Source organism: Ptychodera flava, chromosome 15 (genome assembly GCF_041260155.1).
Source record: "Ptychodera flava strain L36383 chromosome 15, AS_Pfla_20210202, whole genome shotgun sequence".
Lineage (NCBI taxonomy): Eukaryota > Metazoa > Hemichordata > Enteropneusta > Ptychoderidae > Ptychodera > Ptychodera flava.
In genome coordinates, this window is record NC_091942.1 from 31,518,298 (window position 1) to 31,541,518 (window position 23,221).

General features: G+C 39.2%; 1 protein-coding gene across 1 annotated transcript in view; it reads left to right on the forward strand.

The window, feature by feature from the left end:
- The first annotated feature begins 7,813 nt into the window (after positions 1-7,813).
- Positions 7,814-23,221, forward strand: part of LOC139151902 (probable endonuclease 4) — a 577,101-nt gene continuing 561,693 nt past the window's right edge. The window contains exon 1 of the mRNA XM_070724941.1: positions 7,814-7,830. The gene's annotated coding sequence lies outside the window, so the exon portion shown is untranslated. The remainder of the gene's footprint in view (positions 7,831-23,221) is intronic.

Consider the following 23,221-nt stretch of genomic DNA (forward strand, 5'->3'; position numbering starts at 1 on the left):
GGTCTACGGAGCCGATCGTTGTTCTGTTCATTGAAGGAGCCTTTCGCACCAAAAATGCGCAACGGCGACCAAAGTACCATCACTGTCAACTTCATATTAACCAGACACATTTTAATACACATCAAAAAGTTTAAAATGTAATAAATCTGACGAGACCGAGAAACAAGATGGCGTTGGTTCTTCTTCAACTCAATATCTGTTCTTGTATTCAGCGCATGCGCACATGGTAGCTTTATCGAACTTGACTGAAAATCAACTAAAATTCAAGTACAAATTCATTAAAATATTATTTAAAAAATAAATTAAGGCATACCTCACCACAATTTCAACATTTCTGACCCCACTTTAAATATACGAACACCCATGCCAAACAAAGACATGATCAAATCAGTGGTTTCGAGGAAAAATTGAAAATACTGATTTTCACAAAATGCTAAAAAGTGACTTTAAATGATTCAATCGAAAAAAGAAAAAAGACCGTTTGAGATAAGTGCCCGAGTGACCATCAGACCAAATTTCAGAAAAAGTTACTGAAGCGTTTCTGAGATACCTGCGTCCACAGCATACGGCCCACTGTATGCGAAAACAGACGCCGCGTCATCACATTAGTACTTTGGGCCAAAGGCCCAAAGGACTAATAATAATTCACCTATCTCGACTTGTATCCTGAGACGTTTTTCATACAATAGCAACATAGCACTAACATTTTCATTAAGCACAGCTTGTTTCCGCCATCTTGTTCTCGTCTGTTCCCGGATCAATCCAGGGTTGTGCTCTTCGTTCTCGGAACAAGATCGACTATTTCTGGAAATGTAGCGAAGAGAATCGAGCGCGCTCGACATATCTGAGCACTCAGTCTTAGGGACTGGTCAGTTTCTTCGGCCTGGGGGGGGGGGCCGGTGGATTATTTTTTGCCGATGTCAAAAAGTGGCTGACCCCCCTATTCCAAATTTTGAAAACAGGGTGACCCCCCCTATTCCAAATTTCTAAAACAGGGTGACCCCCCCCCCCCGGGCGCGACAAAGGTAAAACAAAAGATGGACATAAATTATATATATATATATATATATATATATATATTATATATATATATATATTATATTTTACATTTTACATATATTTATATTTTAAATAGTCATTCTATGTTTTAGTGAAATTGTTGACATGTCAGTTGTAAGATAGGAATTTCAAAGTGTCAATCTTAAAGTTTAAATACAGTACATTTTGAATGAGCTGTATTTTGAATGAGCTGTGAATGTATTTCACACTTTCTCTGCTTAACCAGATGTCCTGAACTGTTGTACAGAAATGGATGTCAATCATTAATATCAAAGAGGAAAAAGCAGTGAATCAAAAACTTTGATGAGTGTTAAGACTTGCCAACCATCCAATTAAATCTACTGAGGAGCCATAGAGAGCTTTTTTAGCCAAATCTGATGTGCACTGTGTCTGAGAGGACCTTTTCTTGCACAACTGCCTTTTTTAACTGTTTATTTTGTTCATAAAAAAGCATCTTTCTACAGAAAACCTATGAAACAAAGGAAAATAATTGCATCAATGAGAAGGAAAGATATCTTGTCATTTTTCTATCTCTAAAATAAGTCACTGTATCAAATATATATTGTGAAATATTGTGCATGTTGCTTTCTCATACTGAATTCTCACAGAGAGAACAGAAAAGTATCAGGAATTTGTCATCCTTTTCATATGAAATGCAGATTTCATAATGGTACACTTTCACTTAGCAAACATCAAGATATCTCTGAAAGTATGGCGCCCGAAGGGCGCGCCAAAAAATATGAAACATCCTGATATCTCTGATATATATGCCTTGTATATTAAAGTCATGCACCTGAAGGGCATGCTGAAAGATGTATGATATATTAAAGTAATGAGCTTGAAGAGCACGCTGAAAAATATTGAACATACAGATATCTCTGATGTATGTATGCTTGATATGTTAAAGTTGGGTGTGCTGAAAAATATGACTGATTATTAAAGTTACGCGCCCGAAGGGCGCGCCGAAAAATACAACTGAATGATGAATTTTGTGGCTGACACTAGCATTTTAGGCAATGGTGAGCCTGTGTCAAAATTCAAAAACACACTGACCCCCCCTATTGGGCATTTCAAAAACATGGTGACCCCCCTATCACCAAAGTCAAAAACAGGGTGACCCCCCCCCATGAATCCACCGCCCCCCCCCCAGGCTGAAGAAACTGACCAGTCCCTTAGTCTGGTTCCCTGCCCCCTTTCTACGAAAAGGGTCAGGTATGCGCCATTCTATTCACTGCACTGATTGGACGACATTATGGAACATGTCGATTGGCTAAGGGGAGCACCTGCGTCGGCTGCGTCCGCTGAAGTGTTATATGTTGTTTCAAATTTCAAAAACAAACAAAAAACTAAATCGATTCTGTCATTCGGATGAAGTACGTTCTTTCACAAATATATCAGCTCGTACGACGTTTTGCATAATGAAACAGATCGATTTTTGAAGACTTGTGTATTAAATGTTCATGTAACTGACCCTCCTACTTTGTTGCTGAGTTACTGTCAAGGGCGCGGTCATTTCGAACAATCCAGCCTGACAGCACGCGCCACGCGCATCGTCCATTTTGCCCAAAATCTGGGGAAATGGCTGCCGCATACCTGACCCTTTCGTGAGTGTAGCGCAGCCAACGGTAGAAAGGGGGCAGGGAACCAGACTAAGCACTGTTCTTGTGTTGAGAACAGTGTGCCCAAACGCACCCATGAGGACGCTCTTTCCGCGAATTGACCGGCAAATGATACCGACCGGCAACTGACTCAGGGGGTGTACCATTCATACGTTTCTAGCTCCATGTATACCCACAGCACGATAAGAAAGCTTTCAGTGTGAACCTTAATGAAGAGATCGATACATAAACGTTTATAACTTGTGGTAAAGTAAATTTAAAAAGGCCGATTGTACAGTACAGCCCAGTGTACGCGTGTATAGCTGCAGTACAGTAGCTCGAGGTTTTCCGACCCAAATACCCAGGCAAAACCTCGAGCTACTGTACTGCAACTAACGCGTGTACAGCGTATGTAACGCTATGCACTGAGTTAATACGGCGAAACTTGCCTTTACGCTATCGGACTTCAGTCAACATTGACGAGTTGAAACTGATAACTGGACAGTGATATACTACCCGTTACCAGTGAAAAGGAAAACTGTGACAAATCACGGTCACTCAAATCCACTCTCACAACGATATTATTATCTTGAAAGGCTGACGGGTCAGTAAAATCAGACGTTGGAATGTCGACCACCACATCCTGCATCGACTCCAAACAGACAGACACTGACAGTTGACAATGACCGAATACTAGCTGTGATATCGCAGCGGTACTAGTGGCGTGTATCGAACGCGATCGGGTCATTGAGGTCATCGCCACAGTCCCGCTGCGAGCCAACGCATAGGCTTCGTTGGCAGTTTACTATGAGACCGACCGTGTTCTTATCTTCAAGAAAGTTAGAAGGCGCACAGAATGTGTCTCAGATAGTCAATGATAAGGATGATACTACCGTGGGTCCATAGCTGTGGTGTTTTCAGACGGGATTCCTGCCTTTTACGGGCCGGTTTTGACTTTTCCGATTTTTAACCCGCGTGGCGGGTTAAAAATCGGAAAAGTCAAAACGGCCCGTAAAAGGCAGGAATCCGTCTGAAAACACCACAGCTATGGACCCACAGCTAGGATGATACAAGTTTATTTATTCAAAGGCTAATATAGTTCATTATTTTGCAAGCTAAATCTACGACACCGGTCGGTGTCGTCGTAAACTGCCAACGAACCCCATGCATTGGCTCGCAGCGGGACTGTGGCGATGACCTCAATGACCCGATCGCGTTCGATACACGCCACTCGTACCGCTGCGATATCACAGCTAACCAAATACAAGAGAAGTCGGCCAGTACAGTATGCACCCGATTAGAATATATGCTCCATATTAGTGTTTCTCTTTGTGAAGTCTCACTTAAGTTATATACGAAAGCGATCTAAATGTCATTCATAAGATGAGCATAATGTTTGCAAACTTCACAGATCACAGTTCAACGCACGTATGATATACACACATTGGGTAAAATTAAAGATGGCGGCGCGGTGTGTCGCGATCGTGGTAGTGAGTTTTGCAGTCTTCGTCATAGTTACACTTGAAGTTCGTTAAAAAGTCATAGGAGATGGTGAAGCAACTTAGTTAAGAGTAATCAAGCCATGAATTTACTGAAGAAATGGCATAATGTTTGCCTGAACTTTAATACGGTACGCGCGCGATCTGCAGAAACACGGAGGCAGACCGTACATGTGTTGCAGGGTGGACGTGGCAGCTCTTCGACTTTGAGTTGTTTCTGAATGTTCGTAGTAGTATTAAACGGACAAAATAACAAAAACTATGGTAGTAAAAGTTAAAATTGTTTGGCATATTCAACTGTGAAGAGAATGCGTATGCAATCATATTGCTTTGTTGCGAGTGGCAGACTTCTCCTGGCCGAGTACCACTGGCCGAGTTGGTCGGCGCCACCTGCGCTGGCGATGGCCGAGTTCGCAACTGCCCGACTTCTCCGGTTACCCAATGGAATATCGGGAGCCAATGCCTACGAGGACTACCGCGAAATAGTAACCCAAGCATCAAATATAAATATAACATAAGTTGGATTGACAACAATAAAATATGTGATATTGTCGCAATCTTTGGGCCTAAACAATTTGTAAACGTGAGCAAGGCGTCAGCGGAGTGCAACACGTTCCTCACTCTAAGCGGCCATCTTGTGTTCTCTGATGGCGGACGGTGTACAACCTCCCAGGCCAAAGCAGTGATTTGCAGGGCATGAACAAGAATAAAACTAAGTTAGGGGGCTTCAATAATGATTAGACTGTCTAACTATGTAAAAATATTCACAAGAATCAGCTGGGCATGTAGTTGCGGCAGCCCAAAAGTAGGCCTATGTTTAGCGAGCCATATAGATCGACAATACACACATAGCACCAAAAGTAAACCGTAGAAGTCGATAAAAATTCATAGGCACAAACTTAACTGCTTTATATGACCATATAAACGTCTCTGACATCGTTTGTTGGGAAAAAATGGGCTGAAATTGCCCCCCCCCCCAAACCAGGAAAAATCACACTAACGGTCAAGTAGAACAGCGCCCTCATCACTTCCATTTGACGAAATTCTAATATAAATATGCAAATAGGGGTATCTCCGCTCAAGCTGTCGGTCGGACACTGTGCATAGCGAGGCGTGGGGCCATGCAGCTGCTCCAGTAATGCGATACCCTTCGATATAACGCCCGTGAAACACGATGGGCCGGACAGCCTGCCATGCCTTGCTGCGAATCCGTAGCCTCTGCCACTCGGGTAGCTTGGTCATTGAACACGTCAAGGAGCTGGAGTGGCAGGGACGATGCTGAAGTTATTTTTGTATTCGTTTTCGTATTGGTTTTCGTATTCGTATTCCTATTGGGTCAGTGACAAATTTTTTTATTTTTAGTCCAAATTTCGTACGTATTATATAAAAGTTCTGTCTTTACAGAACTTAAAGTGCTTTTTATATGACAATATATCAATACTTCAATATTTGAGAATGTAAGTTGAAAAAGATCCAATCTTTTTAGGCCCTAGATTGAAAGATACCGTTGCTATACTTAGAGGAGAGATCACAGTCGTTTGGAGAGCTATTCAGCGCTGGGTCTATTCGCCCCATAGACGAGTGTGCAGAAGCGAGAAATACCCCAAGTCTGGAAATGAAATGGCTATTTCGTATAGGGATTGTGCCACCATGTCATCTTCGACGTTCGATTTTACCGTGAAAAGTAGCAAGTTCATCTATCATGTAACCGTCGACCGTTCCCTAGCATTCTCAAAATTCATACCTGGTACTTGATTTGCTTCACAAACGCTCGTTTCGTGTGATTTTCGGCCGAATTTGACGGACACGTCGCTAAAACATAAGCGTGAGCAACATTCCGGTCACCTCACAGTGGACGTTGGGCACCTCCACTTTACTGACGTTAGCGCCGCGTACCCATGAGGGGTGACTGGAAGGTTGTTCATGCCTTATGTTTTGGCGACGTGTCTTCTGAACTCGGCCGAAAATCACACGAAAATTCATACCTGATACTTCATCTGCTTACAAAATGCTCATTTCCTGTGATTTTCGGCTGAGTTCGAGATAAACCTGGCCAAAACATAAGCGTGAGCAACATTCCAGTCATCCCTCATGGTAGGCGGCGCCAACGTCAGTAAAGTGGAGGGACCCAAGAGGTGACCGGAATGTTGCTCACCCCCAGGTTTTGGCGAGGTGTCCGTCGAATTCGGCCGAAAATTACACGAAACGAGCGTTTTGAATCAGATAAAGTATCAGGTATGAAATTTTAGAATGATAGGGAGCTATCGACGGTTGCATGATAGATGAACGTGTTAATTTTCACAGTGAAATCGGACACGGAATGTGACATGGCGTGGTTTTTATAGCCATTCTGTTTCCAGACTTGGGGTATTTCTCGCTTCTGCACACTCGTCTATGGGGCGAATAGACCCAGCGCTGAATAGCTCTCCAAACGACTGTGGAGAGATTTTAAAAACAAACGGCCAGTACACAGGCACTCCTTAGCTGGGTAGTCTGTTGAATAGATCGATTTTCGGTTCGATCTATCGATCCCGTAGTCGATATGCATATGCGCGCCATTGTAACCAAAATACTCACTAGGTTACAGTGGCGGGCATACTGACCACGAGATCGATAGATCGAGCCGAAAATCGATCTATTTATTAGACTACCACGCTATTAGCGCCTGTGGGCCAGTAGTAGTCTTTGGAGGAAAGATTTTTTAAACAAACATCATTTTCGTATTCGTATTCGTTTTCGTATTAACTTCTATCACAACAACCAACTTCAACATTCTGTTGACATCATTAGTATCGATAATGGAAATTTAGCTGACCCGCCCAATTTGACGAGTTGTAAACTTAAAAGGTAATTTTCTTGTTTTAAACTGATATCTCTGAGAAAGTGATCGTCATAACGACAGTGAATGCAGCCTTTGCAGGGCTCAACGTTATCGCATGCCCCTAAGTCGATGACATGCTATATTTAGACTGCCGTCGCAAAGAAAATATCATCTCATATGATGTAGGAAAGCGTCATAAAAGAAAACGAGATGAATAAAATGGTATCATAGGCCTATGTCCCGATCGGTACATTTGTTTTCTATAAGATTAAATTAATGTGTGAGTTGTTGTCAGAGTCTTTATTTCAGTACGGCCCATCTCTTTTTCTTTCCTTGCGTTTGCGTCAACTGTCATTGCCAGAACATGTTGATCAACTTGCGTTATAAGATACACCAGAATGCATGGAAATTAATTTGCATCGCGAAATATCGAGAAATACCTGTATTCTATGATAAATAGACTTCAGCTAGTCTAGTAGCTGTCGCAACTGGCTCGATCGGTTTCCGTCATTTGTTACTGTGCGATCCAGTTTTAGTGTTACGCAGTTTGCCCCGCTCTTCAACTCCGTTCTGCAGGTCACTCCAAAAACTTTCAGCAGTACTATTTTGGGGGACCAATTAAGCCGCTAGCCGGTAGATAGCTACTTTTTTAAACAAAAACTCTGAATAGAAATGCAGCAACTATCACTTTCGATAGATATTTTGTAGGCAATAGAACAAAACTCAAACGTATATGCGCATTTAATCCTAGCTGTGATATCGAAGCGGTACTTGTGGCGTGTATCGAACTCGCTCGGGTCATTGAGGTCATCGCCACAGTCCCATCCATGGTCTGTTCTCTACTACCTCCATGGTTCTACATAATTGCAGTCGCTACCCGGCAGATTTGCCATGATATTTCAACAAAGTTGCTTGCTATTGAGATCTAGCTGAAAACAAAAACCTTTATGAAACAGGATAATCCAGTACAAGCTTGATGAAATCGATGCTTTGATCTGCTTTCCAAAGGACGATTTCCGGAAATGGTCTAGCCGGTCACATGCCACTAACGCAAATATTCATTACGCACGTGAACGCATGAAACATGTTGCAGTTACTGGTTGCTTGTTTTCCCTTGTCAGCTATATTTTGATGACATTTTATGCTGGGATTATGATTGGTTCAATTGAAATGATGTGACAGCACTAAAACTGCTTCTGATACTTGATTGGATTGTAGTAAAATTTATCATTAAATTTATGGGATATTTTGACAGATCATTCAAGATAACATCAGCAGACACATTGGCAGCGCTGTGCAGTGGAGAGAACGCGCTCAAACCTCTGAGTAACTCCGCTCAACGGCTATGCTTATTCAATGCGTATTTTGGGGTCGTGGCCTTTCAGGACAATGCTCCGTGAACACTGAGCGAATATATGTTGTATTTGATCACGTATACGGTATGGAGAAATGTCTTGAAAAAAATTCAGTCGCAATCTCATAAAATTTGGTGGCCTATGCGACTGAAAATGGTCGCTAGTTTGAATGTAATACATGAATTATCGGTCGGTCCGGTTTTATGTTATTATTGCTCACATCTTTACTCTGAAAGATAAACTACCTATTGTCATTGATTTCTGTTACTTTCTCCCCTGTAGCAGCACGTACAACTTTGTCGTAACTTGCAATTTTGTAATTTTTGCCTTACCGCACTCCCTGAGTTTTGTAAAGTATTGTATCGTATTGTTATTATAATTTATTTCAGGTCTACGTAGAGCCATATCAAAATCAAGTAAAATACTTGAAATACAAATTGTAAATGGATATGATCATTCTAAAGTGAGTCCAAAAGGATGACCGGATATAACAATTTTCACATTTTTTTATTCAGATGGTTGTCCTGGACAAGTCCCCCGTTCATCATAGCTTTCAACAGTCACCCGTTTTGCAGCGCCTTACAAAAATCTGCCCTCCCCGCAAAACAATGGTACAGTCCAGGGCAGCTCCTTTGCATCCGCTCTGAGGGCTCGTTTTCGCAGCAAGCCCAGGCCTGGTAACATACAGACTCGCCACCGCTGGTCCTTGTGCAAAGAAACCCATCTTTTTCTTGTAAAATAATTATCAATGGCGTTTTTTGGTGTGAATAGAGCGGTCGAGTCCAAAAACATTAAACATTTACACATTGCGCGCTCTTCGTCGACAGTGAACGCTGTGTGGTGGCATGGTGGGGTGCGTTCGATTATCTTCCTCGAGGCACCCTAGGGCGGCCCGGGGCGACCCAGTTTCTGTTCGATTATCGTGTGACGTCATTGTCGGGGTACCTCGGGGTGGATTTCACCGCCCCTGCTCGTCGAGTCGGGGAAGTGCGGGGCACTGCATAACAAATATGGCGGACGACAAACAGACAACACTAGTGCTCATGGAGAAAAGTCGTATGTATTGGTTGGTACAGTTAATCAAAACAATTGACGTGACATGGTGGAGTTGTTGAAAATGAACAAGCAAAGATATAGCTATTCTGTGGCGAAATATTTGATTTCCGGCTGTATTGTTGTTGTCGTCTGACATTTTGTTCCCCCGGTAACGTTCGATTTTCCCACTTCCCCGGGGAGCCCCATCGTAACGTCATGACGTCACTTAGGGCTCCCCGAGGATCATAATCGAACGCAAGATCAGCTCTGTAACGGGCAATCTGATTGGCTCGTCGGTTTTTCCTCGACTATCATAGAGCCTTGCAGCGTGACAAGTGATACCACGGCCTTTTCGGCGTTGGGTGATAAGACTCGCCGGAGAGGGCGGGGTGTACGACGATGTAAATCACGTTTGGTTTGTTTCAACTCAAAACTGTCTTCATTTGAATCGCATGCTGTGGCGCCCATTTCAAAAATGGTTCGCCCCAAACAAGGCCCCCCCCCCCCAACACGGAATATCCCCCGACACGAATGCGTTCAGCTCAAAACATGCAAAAACAAAAGCAAGACGAATGCAGTGCAGAGTCAGCAATAGCTGCAGTACAGTAGCTCGAGGTTTTGCCTGGGTATTTGGGTCGGATGGTTTTGCCGTCCAACCCAAATACCCAGGCAAAACCTCGAGCTACTGTACTGCAGCTAAGTCATCAAATGAGTTGAGCTTCAAAGGTAATCTAGGGAGCATGATTCAAACGAGTCGCGGCGGAAAGCGAATGCATTACACGAGTCGCATTGAGTTTCGTGAAAGTTGGATAGGTTGGCGACAATATTGGATGGAATTGGGCGATAGTTAAATGAAGTTGGCCACAGTTGGGTCGCACTGAGCGAGAGCCGAATGAAGTCGGCCACAGTTGGGTCGCACCATGGAGGCACGCGTGGCTCCTGCTTTGGGACACAGTCGACGTTTGCCATCCGGAAGTAACCGCTGTGAATATCAAATTACTAGCGTGGGTTATGATCGCTGATTGGTCAGGACGACATGAATATTAATATCTTATTCAAATTTGCCAGCTCCTTAAATGGTGTTATTGTAGGCTAGCTGTGAATAATTATTTTGCGTCAATCAGCTATGAATAATTTTGAATAATTATTTGCGTCAGTCAGCTGTGAATAATTATTTTGCGCCAGCTGACTGTTGAGTAGCCAATCGTACATCGTATTGGCCTGAGCCAATCGTACGTGTTCGTGGTTAACTTCGTTAACCGGTACAAACCATTTTCATATAGATGGATAGAGTTTTTTAAAGTACAATGATTGCATCTCGCTTCTAACCTCTATGGTCAAAATCTTCCACGATCGGACTCTGACGGGACTCTGACTCCCTAGCCCTGTCTGAGCTTGGACGTCATGTGACTGGAGGATGGAATATTATTTTTGCCTGAAATAAGGGCGGACATCACACCCTTGACTTACGGACAATGAGACGCCCCGCTACTTAAGTAGGATGGCGACTGGAGGAGTCGGCAAAACACTTTGTATGAGCCAGCGCCACGAGTGCCAGGCTGTTTTAGAGTCCGACGAAGTAAGTGCATTTTTTTGTTTTTGAAAAAATTCTAAAACCCGATGCAACTTTCCAAGTTAAGCTGTGTCGCATTGGTTTCAGCAGTGTAATTTATTTATTTTTGGGAGTGGAGATTTAGCCGAGCGGTTCTGTCTGTGGCCTCTCAGCTAGGCGACTGATGCCGTATGTTGTGGGTTCGAATCCGATTGAAAACTATCCGTATTATTTATGCATTTTGTATTTGTTGGTATACAGCAGTCTGCGTGGTCTCTCCCTCACTGACTGTAAAAACATGCCTTTCAGCTATTTACTGATATAAGTATGGCGATTTGCGAAATTAAGATGCTGCTAAGTTACATGTAAACTCTATATTATTTTTTGGTTAGGTTGAGTCACGCTGTCTTTTTAGTCAAGGCTGTCTTTTTAGCAAACTAAAAAACTGCCGATTGCAATGAAAATCCACTAAAAAACAAGCAGCTTAATTCAAAGTGTATCAACAGCACAACTTCAGTTACACTTACATCGTAGACAAGTCGTTTTTTACTTCTTCTGATTTTAAGTGTAAAATCAGCCGTACATAATGAACTTTTGAAATAATTCTTCTCATGCAGTATTCAATATGTTTGAGGATGCTTGTAATTATTGTTTTATTGTTTATTGTCATAATACCCCCAAAACAAATTTTAACTGTTGTGTATATCAAATATGTCAAATACTTTTAATCCCATTCGCATGTCTGTATGTATGTATGTATGTATGTATGTATGTCCGTCCACGTCAAAAACTCCTAAACCGCAGCACCTACTGTCTTAGTATTTGGTGTGGGGAGGTGCACCTAGGGATGGAGATGTGAATTTGTTCAAATGAACTTGTCAGTGTCAAAAATGTGCAAATGAGGGGAAAAAAAGGAAAACCCTTCAAATTTGCTAAAAACTCAGTACTCGTTGGTCAGATTGGGTGAAACTTGGCATGCAGGTTTCTGTAGGTATTCTACATTTAAGGTGTGTAAAAATTGGGATGAAATTTGCATGTTTCTGTTTTGAGGTAATTTTTTTCAGTTTTTAGTCCCCACGGACACCGTCCAAGGGGACTTATAGGTTTGGTCATGACCGTGCGTGCGTGCTTGCGTCAGTGCGTCCGTCTGTCCGTGCGTGCGTCCGTTCACGCAGATATCTCAGACATGCCCAGGTCAATTTCTTTCAAACTTTACACAAGGATAGTACCCTACCCCACACAGATGCACGTCGATTTGTTTCACAATGCGATCAAATTTGCCCTTTTTAGAGGACTTTTTAGTTTTCACCTCCATAGACTCCCATGTATAAGGCAGTCTTCATAGACTCCCATGTATAAGGCAGTCCATAGACTCCCATGTATAAGGCAGTCCATAGATTCCCATGTATAAGGCCAAGAAAAATAAAAATTTAGTTTCTCATCGTATTCATATTGCAAAAAGGATGCAGTGACACAGTTTTTAGTCCCCATGGATGAAGTCCAGGGGGCTTATAGATTGGGTCATGTCCGTGAGTCCATCCGTGAGTCCATCCGTTCACGCAGATATCTCAGATATTTTGACAAAATGTCACGTGACCTTGGTGACCTTTGACCTCAAATATATATATTTGTCCATAACTCAGTAACCACTAGTGCTACACCCTTCATATATGGTATGATTGGACAGCTTATGACGCCACATATTGTACCTCATTAATTATGTGCATATCTAATTTTGAGCGAGCCAATAGAGCTAGAGGTTAGATTGGGTCATGTCCGTCCGTGAGTCCATCCGTGAGTCCATCCGTTCACGCAGATATCTCAGATATTTTGACAAAATGTAATGTGACCTTGGTGACCTTTGACCTCAAATATATATATTTGTCCATAACTCAGTAACCACGAGTGCTACACCCTTCATATATGGTATGATTGGACACCTTATGACGCCACATATTGTACCTCATTAATTATGCACATATCTAATTTTGAGCGAGCCAATAGAGCTAGAGGTCTGATTTTTGGTATATAGGGATAACTTAGCAATACTATTTTTTTGACAAAATGTCACGTGACCTCGGTGACCTTTGACCTCAAATATACATATTTGTCCATAACTCAGTAACCACAAGTGGTACACCCTTCATATATGGTATGTTGGGAGACCTTATGATGCTTCATACTGTACCTCATTAATTATGCGTATATCTAATTCTGAGCAAGCCCATAGAGCTTGATGTCTGATTTTTGGTATATAGGGATAACTATAGGATAGAAATTTTTTGACCAAATGTCATGTGACCTCGATGACCTTTGACCTGAAATATACGTTTATGTCGATAAATACGTAACCACAAGTGCTATGTCCTTTATATTTATTAGGGTGGGAGACCTTATGACAACACACGCTTTACCTCATTAATTATGCACACATCTAATTCTGGGCAAGGGAATAGAGCTAGAGGTCTGATTTTTGGCATATAGGGATTAATTAGCAATACATTTTTTTTCAAAATGTCACCTGACCTTATGACCGTGATTATACATATATTTGCATAACTCAACCACAAGTTCTATACCCTCCAATTCTGATAGGATATTAGACCTTAAGGATGTACGATCGGAAAAAGTAAAAGTAATGTCAATTTTTTCACATGGGGATTTTTGTATACCTACATATGTGAATAGTCAAAAACTGGGAAAAAAACATGGGGTCACCGCACTTGTTTTTTTACAAAATGACATAAAAATTCACGGTTTTTCACAAAATCACTAAAAATCAATAAAACAGGTCATCATTTTCATATTTATATCATGATTGCATTTTTCATGTTTACACTGTAAAAGAATTAAGAAATTATAAACCTAAGCTACTTTGAAGATTTTATTTACATTAAAATTGAGTTAAAAAGTCATCATATTTTTTTTGAACCAAAATTCCAACAAATATGCCCCAAATTTTAGTAATGGGAGAGGGTAATTTATTAATTATTCATAGTTTCTACTGATGTCAATTTTCTCAAACTTTGCCAAATAATAGCTCTTTTTGTGAATTTTTCAAAACCACATTTTGTTTAGTAGGTCACCGAGCTCGATTTTTCACAATTTTGCAAAATCTGACTAGGATTTACAGGTTCTGGCGATAAACCATGCTCTCCCGGGTTCGTCGCGCGGGGCGCTCTTCAAATGCTGCTGACCTGCAGTGGCTACCTGCAGTGGCCTTGTCCAGGCATGGTCATGATTCAAGCCTACCTGTAAACTTTAATGAGAGGGAAATGACAGAACAAAGCAAAGACTTTTAGGTTCTTCTACTTTTTAGAGTCTATATATGAATACAGCATACAAAAAATCACGTTATATTTATTGCCGTGACGCTTATCGGTGGGGATTAGGTTGACTTCGCTGCAGGCTAAGTAGGCTAAGTTGTAGCTGTGGAAACGCAGCTATCTGTTGGCGGGGTAGCGGGATCGCTATGCGGGTCAAAGGTCAACCCCATCCGTGGCGGGGTTGACCTTTGACCCGCATAGCGATCCCTGCTACCCCGCCAACAGATAGCTGCGTATCCACAGCTAGCTAAGTTGTCACACACTACGTGGAGCCAGGAGCCGAGGCCCGTGAACTTGGCGTTTCTCCAATACACGATGACAATCGTAAAGGCAAGCCCGCAAATAACACATGTGCAGGGTTCTGCCCAGAGTTCCAAGAGTGCTGGACGGCTCATTAATATTCATGAGCATTAATATTCATGAAAAACTGTAACATTTATCTGCTTGTATTTTTACGTTCTTAGGGCTTGATATACAAATAATAGCCAATTCCACTGTACCTTCAAAGTATTTTTTCAGTTTTAACTGAACAAAACAGAAAGAAAACAATCTTTAGTAGTTGTAAAGGAATCTTTTGAAGCTTCTGAAAAATAATGTACCACTTTTTTGTCATCATTTTCCTGTGCTTATATCATCCCTCACCACTATGAAGTTTGGATTACCATTGCACTGTACCAGCATCCAGTGTTTTTTCAAATGACCTAGGTGGTCTTGTTACTGCTCATGCGCAGACTCTATAGAGTTTAAACCAAGAACTTAGGGGTTGGCTAATCGGCCATAGTTTTGAAAGTGGAATTTCTCGATGTCAAATTCACTTCAATTGCTTCTTGATAGTCATTGTAGAATGGGAAAATTCACAAACAGAGAGGCTTGTTGCCACGGACAAGTAACTTTTGGCTTATTGACCTGAAAATAAGTGAGTGTTCATTGATAATTCAAAGACTGGATTCGTTGACACCAAACTTGCTCGTGACTTGCATGCAGTCTTTCCACAATGCCACTCACTGAGTTTGAACTGAACATTGAAGAGTAATAGTTAGAAGTCCTGTTTTTTGTGCTCACTTTCGCTTCCGTACTTCATTTTTTTGGTGTTATAAACCTTGATACAAAGCAAAAAAACTTCAGTTTTTCTCCTTCTTTCGATCGTACAGAGATACTGTGTGACAGGAAAACCGTGTCTAGTTCATTAGGGCGATGATCTTGTGAACGTACGTTGAACAGCTTTTCATATGCAAAATCAGCGTACGGTAATCAACCAGTGGTATTGTTTAAATAGCATTTTATTGAAAGGCATTCTATAGTACCATTGTTTTCATCAACTCTTCATGCAATTTTATGAACTGCTTGACCTCAAAAGTGTCACTCATAGACATTCATGTTGATTGTTCAAAGCATTGAACTGCAAGTGCCGGTCGGTCACTTGTCAATGCTGGTCGGAAATTCTGAGTGCCGGACGGGCCCGTCCAGCGCCGTCCGGCGTGGGCAGAACCCTGCATGTGTCAAGATTTTCGGCTAGTTCACTCAAATCGACAATGCGACGGCCATTCTTCCATTCTCCGGTAGGTCTACTAGCAACACTATCATTGGAATTATAACCACGACCTGCTCTTGTATAGCGAATCAGACATCACACCACACCACTGTACGCTGTACAGGCTACTGTCATGTTGCATGTTTTTTATCTCTTTGCTGAATTCTCGTACCTTCCAGCATGTTTTGAGGGCACGTTGAACGTTTTCTCGACGCGATCTTCTTTTACCTGCAGACGACATGTTGTACAACGCAAAAACGTTCGGAACGTCACTATGCGCGCGTGGTTACTATGGATACATTTCTGCGCGGAAATCGGCGCAGTACGCTTATATTTTTCCGATCGTACATCCTTAAGATGTCACATCTTGTACCTCATTATTATGCGCATATGTATTTCTTGGCTGGCCAATACAGCTAGAGGTCTGATCTTTTTTCCCGATTTAGAACCATAACTTAGACATGCCTCATGTGTTTCAAATTGGGAACAACAACATAGACCTATGTGCCCATAGATCTCAACATATACACTCCAGTGATACTTCTTAATGACCACATTTCCCTGCCCCATCAAGACTAATACTCCTATTACAAGTGGGGACTATGTCATTGTCAATGACTTGTTAGTCAAAAAATCTTTTTCTCTGAAACTACTTGTCCGATTGCTTTGAAAGTTGGTATACATGTTCCTCAGGATGACCTCAGTCAAGTTTATACAAATTGAATTGAAATTTTCATATTTGTAATTTTGGGGCAATTTTCTGAATTTTTGGTCAAAAATTTTTTATCCAAAAACTACTAATCTGATAGCTTTGATATTTGGTATACAGATGCCCAGGGATGGCAATAGTTGGATATATGGAAATTGTCCAGAAATATGCAAATTTGTATTTTTAAGACAATTTTGTCATTTTTGGTCAAGAAAACATATTTTTAAAACAATTTTGTCATTTTTGGTCAAGAAAACTTGTTCTCAAAAACTACTTGTCTGATAGCTTTGTAAAAGGATGTTATCTTGCTCGAAGTGTTGGGAAACCCCAAATTTGTATAATTTAGGTAATTTTTCTCAGTCTGTGACCTTAAATGACCTATACCAACCCAGGATATGTTGTGAGACCATGGCTAAAGCTGTGAACATAATTTGTCATATTTGGTATCAATTTGTAGTGAAATTTGATCCAGAAAACAAACCTGAGTTTATTTTTTCATTTTGGACCAATGTTTACAACTTTTCCATGTAAGACACACAAGAACTGATAAGAAATTTTGATCCAGGATAATTCCAGATGTCATAATCACCCCCACAGTGGAAGGCATTTCACCATCTGCAACTAACTTAAGTGCTGTTTACATTCCAATGACAGCACTGATAACATTTAAAAAATCCCCAAGGTTGTGAATAACTCACCTACTGTACATTTCCCCACTCTCTCACCTTTTCTTTTTGTCAAGCCTTCTCTGGCTGATTTTTTTATTGGCATTTGCTAATGTATGTAGGATCTGCTTGTCCCATTGATGTAGAAGTTGGTATGCATGTTTCTAAAGTTTACCTCCAGTACCTATGTTGCAGACCTTATTTGCTTTTGTCATTCTTGTTTTTCTGGTTGTACTGTGTAGAAATCATTGTCATAACATCAATGTAGAATTTTGCTGCACTGAACAGATAGAAACCACATTCATCATTGATCATTGGTACCAATACTAGTATGTACCAATTCTAATCAAATGTGAGCAACACCGTATCATTGGCGGTATTTTTATTATCATTATTATTATTGTTTACCACATCATGCATATCAAGCATATCATATGTTCTGATATTTTAATTTGTAATTCTTAAATGAAGTTGTGTAGAATGAAAAAAGTTTTTGTCAAAAGTTACCATTTTATATCACAATGAAGAAATTGTTACAACATATTCCTTTTCTGACCAGGTTTAGAAAATTGAATGTTTGTCTATTTAAAACACATCCCAATTTAATTTCAAAGATGCAATTTAATATTTCAAAGTAGACAATAATAGTTAGACTTTTGATTAGGCACTGGATAAATCATCATCTTGAATGACATAAGAATTGTTGGAGATATTTTTAACTATACAGGTTGATTTAGAATAGATCTAACTTTCAACTTACTTCGATTTGTAAAGAGAACAATCATTTCATAAGAAATAAGATCAATGTGTGTTTGACACTAATGTCATTTCCAATCATTGGCATACTAGTGGTTCCATAATTTGCAATTAAAAATTGATCCATCTCCATGGAAATAAAATGCATGAATTTTGTCAAATATTCAATGTCTTTTGGTCTTCTTATCAACAGGTTTTTTCCCAAAACACAAGAATATGTTGAAGACAGATTGTCCACAATGGTAAACCCAGCTGGAGATTGGTTTCCAATGGTTAGATCACCTCACCTTTGTTTACATCTTCCTTTCAAAAACCTTGCAAAAGCAAATACAGAATGACAAAAATGACAGCTGACTTGATTTGATTGATTGATTCATGGTTTCAATTTCACTAACTTTGGTCAATTGTCAGGGATTTAGAAAAAAGTACCTGAGCCAGCAAGGAAGCATGACATACTTTGAGTTTGTTCTATTTGTTTGCAAACTTCAGTTCTCATGCATTTACAGTAGGAGCAATTCTACCGTCAATGTCATTACTGATACAATATCTTAATGAACAGTAATCCTGTTTGACAACCAGAAATCAGTAGTTCAAATGTACGATATGTTGTCCTGGGATTCTTGCAAACTTTCAATTCGTATTGGTAACAGGTAGACAGTAGAGTCTATAGTATGAAGAAACTCAGGTAACATTCATATATACCATATGTATCATATGAACTGAGTTGATTACATAGTTATGTCAACTTAAAGAGCCATTTTCATAAGTTAGAACCAGTCATTAATGAACTGTTCCATTCTATTCTCATACATAGTAATTATGATTTATTTTCAACACAGGAAGTCATCTTGACTCATTCTGCTGAGCGTGCCATACAAGTTGGAGAACATCTCCCTGGCCAGCATGCACTGACTACACATAACTCAAAACATAGATGTATGTCAGTTTTTGCTATTACTTCTGTAAATTTTATGAAAAGAGTGTTGATAATATTCAACATAGAAATAAGTAAATTCCTATGTATAAACTTTCATCTTCACAGCTGCTTGATCCAATAGCTTGGATATTGCCAAAAATCTCATATTTACTTCATTTGACAAAGCTACAGCAGCTGTACAACCAATCTGCAATTCAAATGTTAGCAATGCTGGTTTCAGTATTTTCTACTTTCATGAATTTATGAAACACTTTTTTAACCACTGCTACAAAGCTTTCTTTAAAATTAAGATTGAATGTGCCTTGGGACAGATATTTGGACTCTCAGACTTTTATTATACTTGTTAGGTCTATAACTTGTTGGAGCTCATTTTGGAAGTTCATTGAGTAAATTAAGTTTTCATGGACTTATTTTTATGAAAATTGAAAATTTAATTTTTCCCCCATGGACTTAATCCAATGTATATTGTCTTTAAGGGCCTAAATCAATGAAAATGGACACCAACTCCCATATCATTGGGACTCCAGGGATAACCTGGGACTATGCAGAGAAGTATAGGTGCTTTGATTTCTCTGACATCAAAGCACTGAATGTGGATGAGGCGGATAAGGTTATCACTGTACAAGGATATTGTGATCAGACCATCAAAATAGCAAGGTAAGTCCTTGTTCTAGTGACTTTCTCCTTTTCATTGTTGTTTATTTTCCGGACATTGAAGTATACCATGGCTGTATTGGGGTTAAAGATATGCCTCTCATATTGACATAGGAAATATTTTTATGTTAGCAGATCTGTATCAGAATAATCTGCTCCTGGCATTCATGACAGATTAATAACAATACAACACAATACTTTATTGCTCAACAACACGTTCAAGGAGTGTGGTAAGGCAAAAATTACAAAACTCAAAGATGCAGACTTCAACAAACACTGGATGAAGCTGCTGCTGGGGGAGGAACTAAAGTACAAGAAATAAATTTGGCAAGAGGTAGTTTATCTTTGTGAGTAAAGATATACATGAACTTTTCTCTGTCATTCAAATCAAGAAAGCCAGGATTATACAAACTTGTGGATGAAAATAGAATATCTCGATAAGTTCTGTATTTTGGACATTCTATTACAAAGTGAAATTCATACAGATTAATAAACAGTTAAAATGGCAACTGTAACCATATTGGGTCTGATACCAAATTCAAAACCTTCACTAGTACGTTATCTTTTCCCATGTGCAAAGCTGTGGAAAATTTTGCCGAAAGAATGCTCACAATAATCATCACGGTGACCAAATGACCAATTTGTTATTCCAAAGTTTTTTCATTTCCAATAAACTCTGTTCATTTCAAAGGAAACTCCCTGATGGCTGCAAGGTTAGTCTCTTTTCTGAGACTAATCTACTGGCTGTAGAAAAGTTTGCTGAGAGACTGCGAAGATGCAACGTTCAAGTTACCATCAAGCCTGTGAAATTTCTTACTTATATTAAGTAAGTTTGCTTTTACATGTACAAGCACTAGAGTTATTAGATTATATATTTTAAAAAGTAAGGAGAGTTAAAATACACCCAACTCAAGGGCTGCAGTTTTAAGTGTATTCACCATTAAAAAAATAATTGAGTTTTAACCCCCCTAGCACCACCAAATATAAGTATGATCATGTTTTCTTCTGCAAAGCTTGACCTTATTGCCAGGTAACTGCAGTCAAAGGATTCTTTCTTCCCATTACAGTGTGTCAGACAATGTGAAACAATTGCATTATACACCATACTACACATTTGGTGTTTTTGCTAAAGGTTGGAAACATTGATATATAATTTGGGAACCCTGGTAACATTTGTGCTATCCCGGGCTGATTACAATGATATACCAAAGGAAGCCTTAGTAAATTGGGGTGCCCTGGTAACATCTGCTTGCCAACCACCAGTGACCAAGGCACATACTGTATTTGTGATAGGCTTTTCACCAGGGAGAATTGGAGTAGCAGAAGATGGTTCTGAATATATGATATGTTCTATCATTGATAAATTCAGATGATGATCAGTATAGTCTGTTACTTGTGACTGAGTTTCAGAATTCTCATTTTGATTTTCCTTTCAGATAGAGTAAGGTTTACAGGACTGTAGAAGGAGGGAATGGAAGATCAAGAAAATCTGCATTAACCTCCATACACGTACAAATATACTAGGACTCTGCCATGCAACTACATCACTTAGCTTTGTGTTATATAATATGTCTTTTTGAAGTATATGTTTATGATGACACCTGATGATAAGCAACAAATGTAAAACATTTTTTGCTGCAAAGAAACATTTACTGTGGTTGTTTTTGCTATTCTTGAAGAATATGATAAACTGTACAGATCAGATTTACAAATATGAGTATATATTGTATATCTAGGAATACTTTACAAAATTTTATATACAAGAAGATTTTAATATAATTGTATAACAGTTCAAAGAATATGATAAAATATACAAATCAAATTTACTAATATATTATTTATCCAGGAATATTTTACAAAATTTTATACACAAGAAAAATTATATATCATTGTATAACAGCTCAATATTGTAGTTAAAGGCCAAGGAAAAAATGTGTTTTAATCATGATTTTCACTGTAATCTGAAGACAGGGTGTGAATTTATGAATGCTTGTACTGTTTTTAGTAGAAACACAAAGAGTTTCTGACTATTAAAGCTATTTTGTAAGAAAATACAATTTTATTTTGGCCTTAGTGCTTAGCACTCTAAATTTGTGTAGTCTCAGCTCTTGCTCAGTTACTTTTTATGTTGTGCTGTGAACAGTTTGTATTTTAACAGACTTTTAAAGTTTTGTTTCCAATTTTACCAATATGTTGACAAATGACAGTACTTTGTCCAGTGCCATTTCTTAATTAAAGAAAATTCACATGTACTACAAAAACTCAACAAGTTATAATGTATCCATGAAGTGCCCTTATAAGGTATATTAAAGGAAATCAATATGACAGTTAACCTTTAACTTTGTATATCAATGATCAAAGTGATTGCAAGGTATATGTTTAAATGTAGTGCAAAGGCAGCTGCATTTTATGTGGTGCAAAGCATGCAAAACTATTCTAAGACATTAAAAAATCAGTTCTTCTATAACTTATTTTTGAGCAACTGTTTTGCACACAGCATCAATGGCCACCACACATCGTTGGGTGCATATGCACATTACATTTCAATCACTATCATTGGCCATATTTGAATTTGCATAAAGTATATGTATATTTCACACTGTGCCTTGCAATTCAAATCCACAAACTGCACTGGTAAGATTCAAAGTATTGTTGCAGGAATTCCAGTCTTTACATTTGTATTAACAATTTACTTTCAGCCCAATTTGTAACATTCATGTATATATTCAGAAAAGTGTGTAGAAAAGCCAACATGAAGTGGGATGGTCATACAATGTATTAAGACCATTTTGAAATAAAATGGTCAAACCAACTTAAGTTACTGTGTCTATTGTTCTTTGTCTTGTAATTAGGAATGTATGAGACAAGCTAAAGAGTATGAACTATTGTTAATCACAAATATACATCTTCAGCCTTGCTAATTTCAGTTTCTTACAAACAACCAATGAAATTGATGCATTTGTATTTCTTTAAACTAACAAATTTCATGTTAAATGGTTCCAGTTTCTCATGTTTTCCATTCATTTGAAGTGTGCAGAACTTATAAAAAAGTTACGGGAAACTATCAATATACCCCACTATCTAAATGCTGTGAATCTCTGGTATTGCATAGCCCTCTAGTGGTCATCAATGACAGAGTTGACACAGTAAAATGACTTTTCTTCATTCAACTATTTATGGCGATTGAATTGTTCAATACAAAATATACAGTCAGAATCAAGGTATCAGAATTTTGTTCTCTTTCAGGAGCATGAAGCTAGGTTTTGCCAACATGTTTTGAAATGTTAAGAGAAAATACCGTCCCTTGTTTTTTGTTTTGAGTTCTTGCATATCTTTGAGTACCATTCACAACCCTGAGTTAGTCAGATCCACAACTATAACCACCAGGCAGGATTTTACAAACTTGTAAAAATATTTTTGTGGACATACACCAGTCAGTTCTGTTAATGCTATCTCACCTATCAGCCTTGTTGTGCATCCCTGTGTCTCTATCTATCCTAACAATGTGTTGAAACTGCTATTTTTATTATTATTTAATGGCTTTATTTCAGACCAAAAGAATATCGACCATATTCAAAAACATACAGAGAAATGGCCACTGAAAAACATAAAGACAAATAGACAAAATTATTATCAAAGCAAAAAATAAACCTTTAATAATTTGTAGAAACATGAAAACAGTACACAAGCTATTGCCAGTTATATTGTAACCCAGAAATGTACA